Source organism: Schistocerca gregaria, chromosome X (assembly GCF_023897955.1).
Source record: "Schistocerca gregaria isolate iqSchGreg1 chromosome X, iqSchGreg1.2, whole genome shotgun sequence".
NCBI classification, from domain to species: Eukaryota; Metazoa; Arthropoda; class Insecta; order Orthoptera; family Acrididae; genus Schistocerca; species Schistocerca gregaria.
Window position 1 is genome coordinate 518,903,815 of NC_064931.1, and position 17,434 is coordinate 518,921,248.

General features: G+C 39.4%; 1 protein-coding gene and 1 long non-coding RNA gene across 2 annotated transcripts in view; one reads left to right on the forward strand and one right to left on the reverse strand.

Moving 5' to 3' along the window:
• The window catches only part of LOC126298210 (regucalcin-like), a 403,275-nt gene that overhangs the window by 121,869 nt on the left and 263,972 nt on the right, over positions 1–17,434 (reverse strand). The window lies entirely within an intron of this gene.
• Positions 6,403–10,841, forward strand: LOC126298218 (uncharacterized). The gene is made up of 3 exons (XR_007552593.1): positions 6,403–6,655; positions 9,608–9,723; positions 9,882–10,841. It is a non-coding gene; the product is annotated as an uncharacterized LOC126298218 (long non-coding RNA).

The window sequence follows — 17,434 nt, forward strand, 5'->3', positions numbered from 1 at the left end:
GCAACAATTTGCAGTCGGGTGCACCCAGTGCTCTCTATCGCCGCCGGCACGGCTTCCTCCACATCTCGGATGAGACTGCCCAGCAAGGAGACAGAGTGAACACTGGCCTTCTTCCCCTTTCCCTAAGGGGCTCCATCACCCGCCTACCATTGGAGCTCCCAATCACTAATAAACCCCTCCCCTCGTGTGCCTGCTCGGACCTTGCTGAAGGAGCAGCCATAGGTCCACTCACAGGCAGAGCGGGCGACGCCACACGGCCAGCCTCCACATTGATCCTCTGCCTCGTGCAACACAAACGCCGTTGAACCCGCCACTCCCCTTGGGGAGAGGGTGGGTCAACTGCGCCCTCTACCTACGAAGATGTCTCGGCAGCAGGGACTGTGGGTGAAGCATGTAACACCTGTGGTGTACCATGCTACGCACCAGACTCCCCACTGCCGCTACACTCCGAGGCAGCAGCCTGAAGACGGCTGACAATGGCCATCAGCATGTTCAGCTGTTCGTGAACAGTGGCCAGCTCCTCCTGTGTCCGTACACAGCAGATTCCCCACACATATTCCTTTGCAATGTCACAAAATCGTTCCCATTCTTGCATGTCACTGGGAAACTACGAGACCTACCTTCTAAGTATAAATAAAAAATGTTATTGAGTGAGGCCAGGTTTCCACAGGCATCAATTTCTCATTCGTGAATCACTCCACTATCTCTTGTGTAAGTCCACTTACTTGTGGAAACACCAAACTTCCACACTTTCTAAAGTGGGAAATTATTCTTAAACAGTGTGATATGAACATCTTTCTAGCATTCAGCAACTCTTTATCATCACTTATTTGTGAAGGAAATACACAACAATGTTTGAAGTGATGAAATGGATTAAAAAGTACTGTAGCTGAGAGTGTAGCCTTGCTGACGTTCGTATTACTGCAGAAGAGATAGTACTGTGAAAGCATTATTTCGTTTATTATAATAATATTAGTTTTTTCTTTAGTCATTGAATGTAAATATTACAGTGAAATAGAAATTTATTTATGACTTTAGGGATTTAAAATTACTCTTGACAAATATTAAAATACTGCGCAAATCTAACAATATTTATGTTGGCGCTATCATTGAGTGCTGTCTGTTCTCCACAGTACTAAAAAGTTTTGGTTGTAAAATTAAGTACTGTACCAGTAAAACAAACGTATATTCACAGCATCTGTGATCTATCAAAACCTTGACTAACCCTCAAAATAAAAACAAAACTGAACTGTTGAGACAAAAACCTTACTTTCTGATTTACGTTCAATACTGTACAGAACACAATACATATGGTGCAGTGACTCCAGCTGCCAGATATTTCAGTGTTACTTGTCACTTAATACAAGCTGGCATGGCGTCTTACATATGTGTACTAGACTTATATACAATGCCAGAAATATGGCTTAAAAATTTCAATATAGGTTTCACTCATTCGAAAATGATTTTAGAACAAAACTTCGTCCTTGGCAGAGAATTCATTTTCTAGTGTAGTGGATGTTCCAAAAGAATTCCTGAGAGATGCCTGTTTCCTTATCCAATATTCGTGTGTTCGATTTTTGTGCATTAATGTCACTATAAGCTGTTCTGTTAAAATCTACTAAATTGCCATACGAATAATTTCGTTTGTTGGCATCTTGAAAGTCGCATAAGTAACATTTTATGATTTGATGTGAGGAACACTAACGTGCATTTAACTGTAATAGTAAGGGGATGATGTGTAAGAAATTGATGCCTGTGGGAACCTGGCTTTATACTTGTCTATCACAAAGTAGACACACGAACTTTTTGCCGTATTTTCCCATATTCAAAATAATGTGCCAGGCCACTCGGCGCACTACTACTGTTATTTGATTTTGTATCGAAACATGAGCACTTCCATTAAGATCAATAGCAGTGAGATTACTGGGCAGACATTTTTTTTCTATAATATTTCACTGCATTGTTATTCCGTCCCCCTCGCGCCAAATGGTTGGTGGTGGTGGGTTGCTAGCAGCACAATATGCCACTCTTCAGCCTAGAGCACTTTCAAAAAATTAATGAAGAAATGACAAAACATATTTATGAATGCTAATTTTAAAATAATTTTACAAATACAATGCAGAGATGATTAAAATATACAGAGCAACTTTCTTCCTTCAGTGTTTAAAAAGGAAAGTAGATGGTTTAACAGGTAGAGATAAGAACATAAGAATGGACGTTTCAAACCTTAAAATGAAAAAAAAAAAACATTAGTTGCAACGAAGCACTGCATTTTCAATAAAAAAATGAAGGACCTGTGGTGAGTGATGAACACATGAGGAGATTAAATGTTTGGATGATGGTGAGTATAAATTTATGAACTGTTGATTGGTATCTTAGAAAGATGGTAAGCAGCAAGATGAATATTGGGAAACACAGGAAGTGAGGGCGATTGTGGTGGCAGTGGGGGGGGGGGGGGGGGGGAGGGGGAAAGGACTGTCATATCAGAAAAGGAAGAGAGGGAGTGAAATGGGCAGGTAAGAGAGAGAGGGAGAGCCCTAATGTGGATTGGAAACAGGTGGGAAAAGCTGTAGAGTGTAGCATTAAGTGAATTTCGTTGTATGGGAGAGGTAATTCGTTGAAATTGCGTTGGAATGGGATACGGAGTGTGTATAGGTATAGGAGTGGTGCGACATGTTTGTAAAGGTGCAGCAGCATACCAGGTTGGTGATCAGAGGGGTGACAATGGGGTGATTGCAATCCAGTTTTCAGATAGTATGGAAGGAGAAAGGTGTTTCATGAGTGTGAGGAGGAGTGGGAATCTGATGAGATGGTAGTGGGTCCATGTGAAGGAATGTAAAGGAAAGTGGAAAGCAAGATGTGTATGGCATTCAAGGATTTGGAGGGACGTATAGAATTTTGGTTGGGCAGAGATCCATGCAACATTTGCATAGCGGAGGATGTCAGATCTACTGTGGGCTTTCTGTTGGATGGTTAGTAAGTGAGGGTTCCATGGTAGCAGCTGGTCAAGAGTTAGTCCAAGAAATTTTAGTGTGTTAGTTAACTGGAGATGGCGGTCATAAATGATAAGGTAGAAGACATGCAGGCAGAAGGTTGGGTGGTTCATCTTATAATCATTGGGCAGTTTTTTTGTGGGTGGAGGGTTAATCTTGAGGAGCCACAGGTGACAACAGGAGGTGAACTGACTGAGGTTGACTTGGAGGAATCATTAGGATTTCTTGAGTATGGTGTATGGTGAAAGGAAATCAGTGTCATCAGCACACTGAAGGAGGTGGACTGGTGGGTGTAGTGGGCTTATGAGCAGTGTAGAGGAGATAAAGGAGAAGAGAGAGGACACCTGCAGTGGGCTGGAAGGTATGGGAACTGGTATTGTTAATAGTGACAAAGGAGGGGCGATTAGTAGGAGAGATACAATAAGGCAGAGATCGTTAACTGGAAGTGTTCAGTTTGAAAAGTAGGCCAGAATGCCATTTAGAGGAGTTAAGTTGATGGGATAGGAGATGGGTGATGTGCAGGAGCTGGTCATCAGAGGAAAAATTGGGATAGAAGCCACATTGGGTAACAGGGAGAAGGTAGTGTTGGTTCAAGTGTTGATAGATGCATTAGTAGAGGACTGGACCGAAGACCTTACTAAAAACAGAGGTGAGACATATGGGGCAGCAAGGGAGGTATGAGTAGGAATTATGTTGGGTTTGAGGAACAGTAGGATTTCAGAGGTTTTTCTATTATTGAGGACAGTAATATGTGGAGAGGAAAATGGTGTAAAGTGTTGTAAAGGTGATGAGATAGGAGATGGGGCATTCTTTGATGTGTCGATAAGTAATCCAGTGTTGTGTTTTTTGTAGAGTACTTGTTTGATGTCTTTTGTTGTCTTTGGTGTATTAAATTCTGTTTGTGGTCTGTTATCCAAGTACTGGAAGCTGGTAGCCAGGGATGGGACAGCAGTATTTGTACATTTGTGGATGTAGGGGACAGTGGGTAATCAAAATGAGGGCCACCAGGAGTGGAGAAGACATTGGAGAGATAGGCTGCAAAACGCTCAGTAATGCTCAGGTTGTCATGAAAGAGATGGCTGTTGTGAAGGAGAAGGTAATGACATATGGGGTTATTGCCAGTGAGTTGGTGTAATGCTTTCCAGTACTTAGAACAGTTAATGGGGAGTGCAATGTTGATTCTGGTGCCAGTCCTGGCGTTTCTTTTTTGGCTTTAATAAATTCCTCATGTGTCTGTATTTTCCAGTTGCATGTGAGTGTATCCCAGACACAAGTTCTTAAGAAGGACCAGTAAATAGAATGGGATTCTTGGATGCAGATTTGGGCTTGTTGGGGGAGGGGGAGATGGTACATATATATGGTCTTGGTAGGAATGAGGGTAGATGTTGCATCTGATAAGGTGCACTGCAGAAAGGATGTGGCCGGAAGGGTATCGTCAGGATGCTGGTAGGATAGGAGGTGACCTCCAGTGTGGTTGTCTATGGATTATTAGTAAAAATTCCAGTTGGCCTGGGAGTAGTTTTGGATGGAGATTGGGTTAGGATGCATAGGGATGAGACGGGATAGGGGACATGGTGACGAGTACAGGTACGTGGTCGCTTACAGTCGGATTGAGGACTGCACCAGTGAGGTGTCCAAGGAGGTTGGGGGATGTTAGGATGGCACTGGGGAAGTTGTTGGTTTTAGGACAGGCGTGGTGTGGGATGGAAACAATGTACTCTGCAGGGGGCCGATAAACTGATGCCACTGCTGAAGTTCTGTGGGAGATTCACTATGGATGTTGCACTTCCACCTCTGTAAATGATAGAATTATTCATTACGCAACAGATAAATAATATAAGTTCTCTATTCTCGGTTATCATAATATCTCTTGAAGCCATATACAGGGTGTTACAAAAAGGTACGGCCAAACTTTCAGGAAACATTCCTCACACACAATGAAAGAAAATATGTTATGTGGACATGTGTCCAGAAACACTTACTTTCCACGTTAGAGCTCATTTTATTACTTTTCTTCAAATCACATTAATCATGGAATGGAAACACACAGCAACAGAACGTACCAGCGTGACTTCAAACACTTTGTTACAGGAAATGTTCAAAATGTCCTCCATTAGCGAGGATACATGCATCCACCCTCCGTCGCATGGAATCCCTGGTGCGCTGATGCAGCCCTGGAGAATAGCGTATTGTATCACAGCTGTCTACAATACGAGCACGAAGAGTCTCTACGTTTGGTACCAGGGTTGCGTAGACAAGAGCTTTTAAATGCCCCCATAAATGAAAGTCAAGAGGGTTGAGGTCAGGAGAGCGTAGAGGCCATGGAATTGGTCCCCCTCTACCAATCCATCGGTCACCGAATCTGTTGTTGAGAAGCGTACGAACACGTCGACTGAAATGTGCAGGAGATTCATCGTGCATGAACCACATGTTGTGTCGTACTTGTAAAGGCACATGTTCTAGCAGCATAGGTAGACTATCTCGTATGAAATCATGATAACGTGCTCCATTGAGCGTAGGTGGAAGAACAAGTGGCCCAATCAAGACATTACCAACAATGCCTGCCCAAACGTTCACAGAAAATCTGTGTTGATGACATGATTGCACAATTGCGTGCGGATTCTCGTCAGCCCACACATGTTGATTGTGAAAATTTACAATTGGATCACGTTGGAATGAAGCCTCATCCATAAAGAGAACATTTGCACTGAAATGAGGATTGACACATTGTTGGATGAACCATTCGCAGAAGTGTACCCGTGGAGGCCAATCAGCTGCTGATAGTGCCTGCACACGCTGTACATGGTACGGAAACAACTGGTTCTCCCGTAGCACTCTCCATACAGTGACGTGTTCAACGTTACCTTGTACAGCAATAACTTCTCTGACGCTGACATCAGGGTTATCGTCAACTGCACGAAGAATTGCCTCGTCCATTGCAGGTGTCCACACATCAAATGGGCACCTGCCAACTCCGCATTTGTAAACATTGCACTGACTTCAAAACCATGTTCGTGATGAACACTAACCTGTTGATGCTACGTACTGATGTGCTTGATTCTAGTACTGTAGAGCAATGAGTCGCATGTCAACACAAGCACCGAAGTCAACATTACCTTCCTTCAATTGAGCCAACTGGCAGTGAAACGAGGAAGTACAGTACATACTGACGAAACTAAAATGAGCTCTAACATGGAAATTAAGCGTTTCCGGACACATGTCCACATAACATCTTCGTGTTTATTCTACTCGTAACTCGATTGTCCTGTCAGCTGTTAACGTCTTCGATAGAGCATGCAATATATGTATGTATAGGAGCTCTCATGAAGCGCACGACCTCAAGATGACGTCACTTTTGCACAAAGTAATGTGAACTGTAGGATACCTCCTGCATATCGCAGACATATCGACTGCCAATCGTAAAACAGAAGAATAAAGATGTGCTTCATGAATGTTAACGTGTTCATCAGTACTTACATGTCGGTTGCTGATTTCGTCAATAATTCTGACGCTGATCCCTGTATGCTGGCTTAATAAGGAATTATGGGTGTCGATAATATTGAGAAGTGTGTTGCTATGGGAGGACAGAAACAGATGGCTTGTTTTTGGCTAGCTTACTGATGATCGTGTGTCAGGAGATGAGCTTCTTAAAGGAGAACCAGGTAGGACAGAAATTATTGAGTATTCTGTACTGTAGCATAAAGGTTCGCTAGGTACATGTTTATCAGAGACATTCAAGACGTATCGATCAGTTGAAACATACAACAGAAATGTGAACGTTTTGCTTAAGTGTACCAATTACTTTTGACGAGACAGTGTTCCTTGTGTGAATGAATGTCTTTCGTAAGTAGGTAGATTAATGTAGTGTATTTTTTTCGGAAACTGTCATACATTAAAACGCACAAATCCATTGAGATGATCCGTTACGCTAATCAATGGCATGAAGAATTATCGTAAAATGTCTACATCCTTGGCTGGTTAATGTAATACGTATTGAACTCATCATTTTGTGACTTAGAAATGAAGTTAAAATTGGTGTTCGTGGATTTCCAGTCACTTTTGTTAGAGTGCTTGTCCTTTCGAATTTCCGTACAACATACTAACGTAAGTTATGATAAGAGTTACATGCCAACCTGAAACATTTCTTTGCTCTGGTGCTTTTCTTTCGCATTCTCAACCTCTTTCCATTTCTCAATAGTGTTATTTAATTTATTGTTGCGCCACTTCATGGATATTTCACGTTGTGCGTGAATTGACTTTCCTGTGTTAGGCTGAGTCACATACAATAGTGGGAGAAGGTACCAGTTATGCTATATTTGCAAAGTTCCAAGTTATTTAGAACATTTAAAATCTCTCAATGTCCTCTTGGTACACATGAATAATCTCAGTATATGACTCAAATTGTTGCACTGAGATGTGAATGTTACTCTGACAAGTTTAGTGTGAAGGTGTAATGTATTTATTCACCCGTAGCACATTCACCTTCAACCACTGTTGAATTTTTAACATGATTGATTTGACTTGGGCATTACGGAAAAGGGTAAGTGAGAAAACATTGAATTTGAGAATACTTACGAACTATTAGGGAGAATTGTTACTTTCATTACATGGGTTTTCTTCGCACATTGTGTAAGTAATCAAAGGTTGTAGTGCCCCCATCAGTGTCATCAAGAGAGATAGAGGCAAATTAGTGGCATTATCGAATGTAGACAGTAATTTTATTAATACTTGCACATCTCAGTTGTGCTTTATTTCAGGCACATTGTTATTACTATCGTTGTTAAAATGCTTTTCAAAATTGCTATTATTTATTATTTAAATTGTTATTGCTGGTAATTTGTGTTTGACCAACTGTTACATTGTGGCGTAGCAGTGCAGTGGTAATGTTTGCCTGTAAGAAACATAAGGCCCAGTTTGATTTAAGTGTAAAGATGATGTAAATGGTAATTATTAAACAGAAATTACTTAGTTGGTGTTAGGTTGTTGTCAGTAAATTTGTTAGACTAGTTGACTTTCAGGTTAGGTAGATCTTGAAATTTTTTCATAGCCCAAATTCAAAAATATGAAATCATATCGCGTAACATACCATACATTGAGAATTGTTTTTAAGCCAAAATATGCAAATACATTGGCATTGAATAAATCTGTCACAATTTAAAATGCAAGATTCAGTGACAGAATTGCATCACAAATATCATTGGTGGCATTACCTGTATCATGAGACCACCAATGAACAGTCTTAATACCAAAAGTTTGCTTGGTATTTACTCCAACAGTAAATATTATTGCACTGCATACAATATTGAACCAGAGCTACAATAATCCAGCAAGGTGACACTCTGGGTAAAGTTCTGTGCTAACATTTGGGAGGACATCACGTTAAATCCCTGCATTGCCATTCAGATCGAGGTTTTCTGTGGTTTCATTAAGTGGCTTAATGTAAATGTCAGGATCTTGCCTCTGGCAAGGACGCAGCCAATTTCCTTCCCCAAACTAAGATAGTGCTCAATTTCATTTGTACTCGTTGTTGACAGAACATTAAAGTTGAGTCTTCGTTCGCCTTTCCAAGACTGTAATTAAAACTAACATGACATGTATGAAGACCCTGTGCGCTAACAGTCTTTTGACTCACTGCTTCAGCTGTCTAGTTAATGGTACCTAACATAATCTCCTGGCGTCATACTTTTTGTTTTTGTCAACTGAGGTCCAATCAATCACCTGCAGTCTAACATAGATTTCAGGCTACATTACAGATCAGTCTTTCACCGTGACCAGAAATCCAAAAGGTAATATTGAAGCAAAATAAACATTTCTCTAATTGGCTGGCCATAGTAGTCTGTACAATTTCTGGAAGAGGCTTTGACACTGTCCCTAGATAATGTTGCCAGCTCTCATTGCTTCTGAACCAATAGTTAACATTAACTGCTAGGTTATATGATAAGGCATTGGTCCACAATTATTCTTACTCAACAAAAATTGTTCAGTCCAAATCCTAAACCCTTTAGTTTCCCGCAGTTCATTTGAGCCTCATGATTTAAGTAGAATATGGTTGGGGCAATAGATTTGCGTTTGGGAGGTGCAGTATTCAAATCCTTGTCTGGCCATTCAAGGTTTCGTAATTCGCTGTAATACCGATATCAGTGGTACAGCGAAACCTGGGCTTCCTTTCACATGTTAAAAGTAAAGGTAGTGGCACGTACTTTGAATATCTGCTCATATTCTAAGCTAGTACCACCACCATTGAGAATGTCAACATGGATAGATCTTAGAATATAGTTGTACAGACATTCTAAGACCTACTTGTGTTACATCTACAATTGTATAGTTACAAATTGTAAAACCATAGAATTTTTTATTTTAATAATATTTTCCTGTTTGCTCATTTGTTAGATTTTTTTACAGCAAAAATGCGGAAAAGTAAGAATATATGGTCAAGTATTTTGAAATGCCATTATTGTGATACTATACTGTGACTATGAAGTTGGTATAAACATGTTGTACTCATATTAAAAGGAATTTCTCTTTGACATAATGAAATTTTTAAAGTTACATGCTAAAAGAAATACTTGAGATGATAATTTAATGACTTTTTTTCCTTTGTGTTTTGTTTGTAGGCAAGGCCTCAGGAAAATGTGTGTGTGAAGACTCAAAGGAATTAAAATTTAGCAAATTGTGTCTCGTTCTTTGCACCTGGAGAATGTATTAGTGTCACAACCATAAACTTACTCAGGTAATGTTAATAACTTGTGCTTGCAGTTGAATATCTTGCTATTTGTATGAGGTAAGAACAGTAGTAATATATAGCTATGGTTCTTAGTGCATCAGGAAGTTCTCTTGTACATAATCATGCTGCTTGTAACATGTCTAATTATTTCATCTTCTAAACAGGTGAATTTATACTACCCTGCTTGAAAGACAGCTCTTACTCTGAGAAAGCCCTCTGTGGAACTCCAGCCAGATAACAACAGTGGACATTACAAAAGTCATAATTAGAACTTTACGTACAGAGCAAGAACAATAAATGTATTGTTCCTAGTAAGTTGAACTGTGTGCTGGACCAGGACTCGAAATTGGAACCTTGCAGATGAACATATGTGGAGTACGAGAAGGAGGAGGAAGACGTACTAGTGGAAGTAATGGGGGGCAGGTCACGAATCGTGCCTGGGATCGCTTGGTCGGTAATAGCAGTCCTCACGAGAGGGTAGGTTCTGTTTCAAGAGCCCCAGAAGTTTTAAAGCAGAACACACTCTGCTGTGGAGTGAAATGCGTAACTTTAGAGTACAGAAGCATATAAGAGTAATGTATAGTGTAAATCCAAGAACATCATGTTGGAACCTATTTAAAGAATTGGGCATACTAACCACAGCTTCTCAGTATATTTATTCCTTAATGAAGTTCGTTGTAAGTAATACATATATTTTTCCAACTAACTTCTTAGTACACAGTATCAATACTAGTAATAAGAACAAAGATTTAAAATCACTTACTCTTGGCCGGAAAGGAGTCCGGTATTCAGCAATGCATATTTTCAATAAGTTACCAGCAACCATTAATAGTTTAGTTTCAGACAAGGCACAATTTAAACATAATTTAAAGGAATTTTTGGTGGGCAACTCCTATTCCATCTATGACTTTCTCAACAAGTGCAGTAGACCATTGTAATAAAAATTTATTACTTTAATTTTTGATGATACTTGGCTGTAACAGGTGTGAAAGGTGAATGTATGGAAAGCAGATGCAAGTATTTAACCTGTAAATATTAGAAGTTTAATTTTAATTCATGTACATAATTTTATTGTTTATTGAATGAGGATCATTAAAATTAATGAAACTCAATTTTTCTAATTACATTTGTGTAATGTGTTTATCTGACATGTTCCACACCCAAGAGGATCCCCTCTTTTGTGGGTCTATGCAATAAGTAATTAATCTAATCTAATCTGTGACCTGTTACTACAATTCTCAGACTACTACTCAGGTGGACTGACCACCCAAGTTCCCCGTTGGGTGGGTGTAGGTACTACCAGATGGTACATGCACTCGATCAGGGGTAGATTTGACACTGCTCCACACAAATCCCACGAGGCACCAACGAAACAAATGGCAACCCAGACAGAGCCTCATGCACCTGAACAAGCTTTATTTAGGTAGATAAACACCTTTTAAGGATAACCATTTGAATTATTCTTTTACAGAAATTGTGTGTAATGTGTCAGTTTACGGAATATGTATACATGTTCAGTGTCAACATTAATCAACCCATCGTTTAGCAGTACTCATGCAAATACCCAAGAGGCTGTCCACTAGTGGTCATTTTACCTAACAGCCATTCACCTCGCTAGCATGTAGCTGGTTGAAAGGTTTTTTTAGGTGCATACCTTCCATGCAGTCCAGGATGTGAAGCCATGGGCCATCTTATCCAAAACACACAATGTTCCACTGCCACACCTGATGATTGTCCCTGGAGTATGCCCCCGAGTTCACAGTAAGAGGTCTGGTGGCACCAGCCACTCCTTAGTGCAGGAAAAACCGTCACTGTGCCCATATGCAACCACTGCTGGCAGAACTCCCAAGGGAAAAAGGAAACATCCCTCCAACTAATGGATAAAACAATGAGACAAAAAGTATTTTTTTTCATGTTTATAATTGCAAATTAACAACTTTGTTTTTTTCCTTTAATGAACAATTGTTAATAATCCAATTCTCTGTAATCTTAGAGATATGTTTATATATTATGTTCTTCATATTATTTAAAATAGCATTCACAACAGCGTACCAGTAAGGCTGTAATAATAAATCTTTGCTAATAAATTAAGAAGCATCCGACCCACTGTACATTTAAAGGCAGTGGTTTACTCTACAATGTTAATGAAATGAAATAACATCCGTCCCCAAGTTGTGAAACACTGTTAGAGAGGCCCTTTCACTGAGGCACATCTGGCTTGGGTGCCCCTGCCAGTAGCTATGCCACTACCTGTATAGCCTTCTGCATCAATGGGGCAATCAAACCCTCCTGCCTGGCACTGAAGGCACCTATAATTATGCTGTCCCCCCCAGGAGGGATGTGGAATGAGTGAAGGTGTACAACAACAAAAGACAAGGAAATCAAGGAAATTTATTCCATATATTTTAATAACAAACTATCACTGTACTGCTTAATCCTATCCATGTTAAATTTAGTGAAGTGAGTAAGAAACCTCCTACCTCAGAACTATGCAGCTGCCTCCTCAACAATACTACATAGCTGCGCTGTTTATCTTATATTGGTAGCTTAAAAATTGCTTAATTACAAAAGTATTTTCCACAGAAAATATTTATTTACATTTGTAAATACTGAGATCTATTTACAGTACATTACTACTTGTTATGCAACTTTACATTAAACACTTAACTCTCACACTGCTAACAGAAATTTTAAATCCCTGAATTTAGATATTCGGGTTATTTGTAAAAAGGATGTCTAATGAGACTCCACTCACATGCGTAAACATATCAGGAAGTCAATGTAACAAATCAGCTGCCCCAGTATATAACTCCATATGACACTAGGATGCAACACTATTTTAGATCAACACAATAAGTGAAGGAAAAAAAAAAACTATGAACTGAGTTTCTAGATTAGTTTATCAATGGGCTGGCCCATTTTTAACTTGTTATCCAACTGGACCCCATGGTATTTTCTATTTAGTGTATGATGATTCATGGCTACTCCTAGTGCTAACAAGTCACTATTGCTTGTCTGAGATTGCATAATACAGTTATCTGTGATATTATGACCTAACTTGCTTGCTGTGAACAAATTAGCCTAGCCAATGTATGAAAATTAAGGAGAAAAACAGTTTAGTCACATATAAAAAAAAAATACAGTGATAGGAGTGAGTGTCACGAACTACAGTGAGGGTGTGTGTGTGTGTGTGTGTGTGTGTGTGTGTGTGTGTGTGTGTGTGTGTAGGTGGGGGTAGAGGGGGGGGGGAGATAGGGTTGTGTTTAAAGGTTGCTGTATGTTGGCCTTCAATAAAGCATAAACCACAGGTCTACTAAACATTTTTCCTTTTTTTCCTTAAACTACATCAATTTTTCTCTCTAGGAGTAATAGTTTCCCTAACAACACATGGAAAAGTCTTAGATTATAAAAAAAATAGTGTATAATGGTATAAAATTAATGTTCCCTATTAAATGTAGTGGTGCACAAACAAATGTTAAATTAGTGCACCACATCTAAGTGCAGTAGTAATGTATTAAAAGAAACTGAGTTCTAGAGATGCAAAAGGGTAAGAAAGGGGTGGGTGGAGGGTAAAAGTGTGAGGGGATGTAGGTAGTCAGATTTTTGTCATGCAGTTCCCCCCTTCATAGGTCTGCAAACTGAAGAGCAAGCAGGTGATTTCCTACTATTTACCATACTATGTCACAAGAAGCAACTACAGGGTCTTTCACAAAGTTGCACCAACCTATACTGCTCTACTGCACTTAGACATGGTACAGACAATTAATATTGTTTTATTAACCCACTTCATTTAACAGTAAACAGTAATTTTATACCATTAAAACATTTTTAATAGTCTGAAATCTTTTGATCCCATGCAGTGCAGAAAGTATCAGGCATGCAGAAAAAATGAATGCACATTTTTTGTAGGTTATTTAATTTAATTCTGTACAGAGAAACATTTTCACTAGAAGTTACAGTTTTCGAGTTAAGCAAGAAAAGGAAAGAAGTGACCTTTAAATGCCCCCACCCCAACACTTATACCTCACTGGTGGGTATTTTCACATGTTGCCCATGACACTCCTTCCAACCACTGTACAAAAATTTGCAACTATTTTTTAAACATTGTTTAAAGTCATTGGAAAATCTTTTATGTAGGTGGAGAAGAGATCAGGGCAAATACCAATTCTTGTAGCATTTCACATATCTTTCCCAATCTGAGAGTAAACTCATCCCTGTGCACCTGGAAGTGCAACCTTCTACTTTTTGTTATGAAGGTGAAACTCCATCCCTGCAAGAGGGATGTTCTTAATGACACAACGTTTTAGTTGTCCAAGTAGAATTTTATAAGCCACTCAAATGGTGAAGTCACAAAATACAGGGTGATTCAAAAAGAATACCACAACTTTAGGAATTTAAAACTCTGCAACGACAAAAGGCAGAGCTAAGCACCATCTGTCGGCGAATTAAGGGAGCTATAAAGTTTCATTTAGTTGTACATTTGTTCACTTGAGGCGCTGTTGACTAGGCGTCAGTGTCAGTTGATGCTAAGATGGCGACCGCTCAACAGAAAGCTTTTTGTGTTATTGAGTACGGCAGAAGTGAATCGACGACAGTTGTTCAGCGTGCATTTCAAACGAAGTATGGTGTTAAACCTCCTGATAGGTGGTGTATTAAACGTTGGTATAAACAGTTAACAGAGAACAACTACCCGAGGCGATGGATTGGCCGCCAGGCAGCCCGTGACAGAGCACTTAACCACTGGCCTCCAAGAAGCCCTGATCTTACCCCCTGCGAATTTTTCTTATGGGGGTATGTTAAGGATATGGTGTTTCGGCCACCTCTCCCAGCCACCATTGATGATTTGAAACGAGAAATAACAGCAGCTATCCAAACTGTTACGCCTGATATGATACAGAGAGTGTGGAACGAGTTGGAGTATCGGGTTGATATTGCTCGAGTGCCTGGAGGAGGCCATATTGAACATCTCTGAACTTGTTTTTGAGTGAAAAAAAACCTTTTTAATTACTCTTTGTAATGATGTACAACAGAAGGTTATATTATGTTTCTTTCATTAAATACACATTTTTAAAGTTGTGGTATTCTTTTTGAATCACCCTGTATATCAATCACAACTAGCTCTGCAGACACATCATTTGTGCCGTCATGTATTGCTAGTGGAGAATCCTTCCAGAAAGCCAATCTGAGAGGAAGTTAAAGTTCTGCTCAGTGAAATGAGCCAATATGCTGTCATAATCCATTTTCTCAACCACTTCTGAAAAAACAAAGAAAAGAAATAGGGCTGTAATTAGAGTTGTTTTCCTTATATAGTATTGTAAGTGGGTATTACTACAATGTAAGTCCGGCAGAAAATTGGCCTAAGTCACTGATGGATTACATACGTAACTTAAGTGTAATATGAAGTCAGCACAAAGATTGCCACAGCTATTACACACAGCATATTAAATCCATTTTTGGTTACAAATGTCCATTCCTCACACTATGCAGCATACAAGCTTACAAAACTTCTTTTGTTGCCCTATGTGTAAGTCAAGAATTAGTAACATTTATATTTTCTTAATTTTGAACAAATCAAAAATCATTTTTTTTTTCATTAACACGAGGGAAACACAAAACAATTTTTCTGAATAGTCCTTTCTTTACAATACACTTGATCCAGTGTTCCACAAGTTTATATATTAGCTCGAGGTAGAAGGTATTTTGAACAATTGCTCACCTATTTATGCACTGCTTCTTGCATCTGTTTCAGAAGAAAATTGACAGCTTCTTAAAGTACCTTTCAGTGCCGCAAACCAGGGCTGATGAAATGGTGTGAGGTGTGGGCTGCAGGAAACCTGTTTCAACAACTCTAAACCCGAACGGCCCATTGTTTCATTGATGCGGATGGCAATGTGCGGGCATGTATTCTCATAAATTACTCACTGCATTTGGCAACTGCAACAAAGCATGCCAAACATTGCTCATATGACCATCATAATGATTTATGCATGCATAAATGACAAGATGAAGTTAACGTGTCAGTATGAAAGTGAGGGTCATTTTTAGTTTTTCTTCCTAAAAGCCCTAGTTAACACATTCTCATCCACCCTATTAATTTCCTATAGATCATATAAAATGAGTGATGTTGATATGGTATGGCACTGTAGAGAAATGGAAGAACAATTTAATTAAATATCTTAGTTTATTGCAACATAACACTAGCCATAATTACCATGCCTTAACCATTAGAAGCAGCCAATATGATTCAGCTATACAAAGTTCGATGGCATATAAGGACTAGTCTGCCCAAAACTTTTGTTTCGCAAAGGCATTGTTTTGACTAATCAATGCTCTTACATTAGTAATCACTTTCAATATCACTACCTCTTGTTCAAGAAGCAGCTTACCTCCCACCTCCATGGCTCTGCAAACGGCCCCAACTTAGGACTGTTGACTGAAGCTGTAAAAAAGGAATTGTACTACCTCAAACATCTCTGTGAGCTAATTAGGACACAGCCCCTCAACATGGGAGGGAGTGGGGCTGATTTGTCCTCATCCAAAATACTATTGACTACCGGAACTTCTATTTGACACAATACAGTTCATGGAATGTAGGAATTCTCTCTTTAAAAAAACTTTTAATGCTCTCACTAATGATGAATCATGCTATGTTGAAGTAATATGTGAAAGTCCTAGTGGGAGAAATAGAGGTTCCTCTGAGATAATGGAATTTCGGCACAGGTGCTTTAGCGATAGTCAATCATAACTGCTTATGTGAACCACCATACCTTATTAGCAATATTTTTGTATAAGCTCTGCCATCTACCCATACCATGTCTGTTCTGCATTCCTGATAATTTATTTCACAATTTATTCAGCCTCTGCTCTGTTTCTGAGATAGGTCCACACCCAACAGAGTGGTCGCTTGAACGCTGATCTGTGATCACTTTCCTCTTAACAGTATCCGTTAGACTAGCTATCAAGCTTCATTATAGGCACAACTCTGTAGCTGCATTTGGAAAAATGCTTTCTGGTGCCACTACATTCACTAGTTTGCACTGAACCATTCATTCAAGCAGCAAGTGCATCACAATTGAAGAAAACAAGTTCTGCAAGTATGCTTTGCTCACTGTGAGATATCTACTATCTGCACCACGTCCTCAAGGAGTAGGCAGCCTACTCCCTAGTGGATGCCTAGCTTTATGCTCTCAACCCAATCCTCTTCACACACCAATGTGAACTGCAGAAGTAAATTGTGTTAAGAATATAAAGCATCCTCTAAAAGTGGAAAAATCTTGTCTTACCATACTCCAGGGGTACTGTTAAGATGAAAATGAAGGAATTTCAATGTTAAAGTACCTACATTGTGACTTAAATGGAAGCACTTGTGCAGTTACTCACTATTCAAGAGCATTACAGATAAATACTACCATCGTCCTCCAACATATGACATAGGCTTCCAAGATGAGTTGGTGCAAAGACTGTGTCTATTACATCTGTATGTTAGGCAGTAGAAAAAACATCAATGTTAATTTCACTCTCAGAAATGGTAGTTTTGTTTTACAGTTGATAGCTCCATGGCGTATATACTTTTTTGGGTTAGTAAAGTTTTTCACACAGTCTTGTGGCATTTGTCGCTCCAAATAAACTTATTAGTATGGTATCCCGGCTTAATTCAGGGTTGGCAACAAATGCTCCTCATCAGAAAGCCACCATCATATTTATTAAACTTCAATTA